Source organism: Montipora foliosa, chromosome 2, assembly GCF_036669935.1.
Source record: "Montipora foliosa isolate CH-2021 chromosome 2, ASM3666993v2, whole genome shotgun sequence".
Lineage (NCBI taxonomy): Eukaryota > Metazoa > Cnidaria > Anthozoa > Scleractinia > Acroporidae > Montipora > Montipora foliosa.
Window position 1 is genome coordinate 14,353,906 of NC_090870.1, and position 3,518 is coordinate 14,357,423.

The following is a 3,518-nucleotide window of genomic DNA, read 5'->3' on the forward strand; positions in this document are numbered from 1 at the left end:
CGCACCGAAAAATTAATGTGTCAAACTCAACGTACTCACCCTTTAATATTGCCTGTTTAACTTTGGTAGGAACATGTGCTGATAGCGAAGACTGTCTTTGAGAGACAGAGGGAGGGATGTCATTGCCGGCGCTGGGTTGGTTGAGAAGGCTGGCGACGAAGTTGGGATCGGTTAGGTCCAATTGCCGTGGTGTTTGTCGAGCTGTCACAGGTTGAGGTGGAAGCACTTGCGGTTGAGGCAGGGACTGAGTTGGCTGTATATTCTTAAGTTTTTCGTCCACGATGGAGGAGATAAGAGTGGCTAGCATGGTTGGGGACGGGTCCGTGTTTGAAGCACTTCTTACTCGGACGCCATCTTGGATTGGATTAGACCGTTGCTGACTGCTTATTTCGGGCAAAGTGTCGTCGGGAATGGTTACAGTTTCTGGTGAATCTACGCAGGGGAAAACGTCCTCAGCAGAAGCACTTGAAGTAGACGGGTTCACGGTGGGGCGTGAACGTTTCTCTGCCGGTTCGGGAGGATGGGAATCCGTGCTTGGGGTCCGCGAGCTACAAGATGGTGCAGATGTATCTACGGTGTGAAGGCGTTCAATCAATTGTTCCCGGGTTCTAGTTATAGGTAAATTGTTTTGTGATAGCAGGAGGCGTAAAAGCTAGTTTGTGAGGCCAGCAAATTCCATAGCAGGGATTAAAATGCCGACAGAAAAACTGAACGAATTGAACTTTGGAAAATTTCAAGCCGAGAGGGCTCATATGGCGGGAAGAATGAGAGAGCCAAATAAGGTAGTCACGTGATGGGAAGTCACTCTTTCCTTCCAGGATCTCCGTGGTATTTGCTTACCAGCATTAACATCTATTTTATTCTAAAATATCATAATAAAGCAAAAACGAAACTGTGGGTAGTAGGCGTTTACAGACCCTAAGGACGAAAACGAATAAACAAGACACTTATGTAACCTTATGCAAAGTGCTTAACACACCTTTAATACCTGGACACAAAAAAACACCATAATACACCTAATTAACGGTATAAGAGCGTGCAGAAAACAAATATCTGCTAAACTGCGTGCCGCAGATATTTTTGCATTCTTTACTATTCTTAAAAACAAAAGGCTCTGAAAAATTCCTGAGCAGTTCTTCTTCTTAACAAGAGGATTACACAGAGTATAAATTTAATCTCTCACACGTGAACAGACGTGAAGTTTAATCCCATCGTGGGTCTTGAAAGAATTTTACAGATGTAGCATTTCAAGACAAGGCGTTATGATTAGGTAGCGTCTTTGTCGACCTTAAAATGTCTCTTCAGTCTTGTAAACATTGTCTTTGGGTTGTTACAACATGTGGACGGAGGATCATTTTGATAGCCGTGCCGAGCCAAACAGGACATAGCTTTTTATTGGGAGACATTCCTGAACTGTCTATTTTCGGTAATGTTATACCCCGTATGACGTCAATATACATTTATTTAAGTATACACGATTAGAGATGTGCTTTCGTTTTTCGTTCAGTGATTTGAATGCATTTCAAATTGCTGCATTTTCTATAAGGGCTACAAGTTTATTAGTACCGTACTAACAAAAGGCTTTTCTGCTGGTATGTACTACCCTCGTTAAATGAAGCCGTTACTTACTTCATTTCTTACTTACCTTCAAAGCACAATTTAGAGAGGTTAACCGTTACATTTTGATTACCATAGGTTTGTTGATGGCATATTTTGCAGTGAAGTTGGCAATATATGGTAAATATCTTTCTTCAAAAAGTATGAAAGTGTATAGGTTTGTTCTAGACAACTTCACTTTAGCACGGTTTCCATGGCAATTGTAAAGGTATTCCTCTTTTTCATATCTCAGTGCTCTCCAGTAAAACGACGATAACGTAAATATTTAAGAAATGATAACAGTAACCAAGAAAACAGATGGATTTTCGGTGGCGTCTTGTTTATTGATATCAGAGGCAGCAAAGATTTAGGCCGTAGAGAAGAGTGGCCGGAAGGCTCTCTCCCTGCAAGTAATTTGCCCAGCACGTTTACTGCGGAGTTTTGAGTTCAAGGTAGTGCGGCCCAGAGGTTAGGGCGCTTTCCTTGAGATCGGGAGATCCCAGGTTCAAGACCCTTTCTATTTGATTATGGTAGTCCCTAAATCAACTTTTTTGCCCTTGTAAATAACCGACTGGTTTGCCGCCAGCTACAAGTAATCCAGGCTCAATACTAGTGACAACGTAGTGTTTCTAAGGGGAAATACAAGACCCATACGGAGCGAAGTTCAAGTCTAGAAATTTGTAAAAAACATTGCGAATAAAATCGATGAAACTTACTACATGGTTTGTTGCAGTTGTCCGTAACACGGAGTTTCAGAAAAATAAGGTCCACTTCCATACAAGGAAAACGGAAAGGTAGGCAGCTGATACCGCCATTTTAGCTCCGATCGACTCAAATCTAACACGATTTTTGTCGCAAAAACCAGGTAATTAAAGGCATCTGGTTCGTAGAATAAGAGATGTCCGGAACTCTGAAACCGCTAAAGCTTGTCCTGCTTGCTGAGCGAAGACAGCAGGCTCCGTGAAACTCTTACATCTTCCTTTCAAAATGACTGTCAGTATGCGTGGAGATCACAGCCTGGTCAGTTTGAAAACGAAGGTTAAACCTGGGGCGCTTGGTGACGGGTAAACTAGTCCCTGATCGATGGCAAGTCCCTGATTCGTGAGTTTACAGGCAAGGGGATTTTTGGGAATTATGACAACAGATTTCTGGAAGATTTAAGCCTGGTTTTCACTCGCGACGCAAACACAAGCATAAGTAGCTTATGCTAAGTGAAAATGAACGTCGACATAAGCATCAAGATCAACCACGGCATCCGCCATTTTGTTGAAATATTTAGACGCTAGGAATCTGGAACGAGTGCTTTAATTGGCCGGACGTAGCAAATTTCCTTGTGCTTGTGCTTCCATGTTTCGTTTTCACGTGACGAAAGCCAACGCAATTATAAGCGCAAGCACACTGAAGGGAAAGGAAAAAAGTTGATGCTTGTGCTTGTGCTTATGCTTTGCGCAAACCTCATTTTCACGGTGAAATAAGCGCTCCTATGCTTGCGTCGCCAGTGAAAACCAAGCTTTACCGCGGATGCTAAACCTCGATCCTCGGAAAGGCAACTTAAACGTCGGAATTAGGAACTTAGGCAAGCGACGTTTTAGCCACAAACGAAAACCGGAAGTGAAAATTTGTGGGAAAGCAGTCTCCGACAGATTTTTAAACTAATCGTCTCTAACAGTGGAAAGATACTTTAAAATATAAATGTGGTAGAGCCAAGACCAGTTTCGAAGGAAAACACTTCACTTGCGGCTGTCATCTGTGGCTAAAAAACGTCACGTGCTTAAGATCCCTAATAAATGTTTTGTCCGTGGGGTGTACAAAATAGGTTAATTTAGTCACAATGAAACACTGAAAAAGAGCAGATTACTCTGTATAGGCTCGACAACTTCATTGAAAGAAGAAACATCTCTGATTAATGGCCTTCGAGTCAG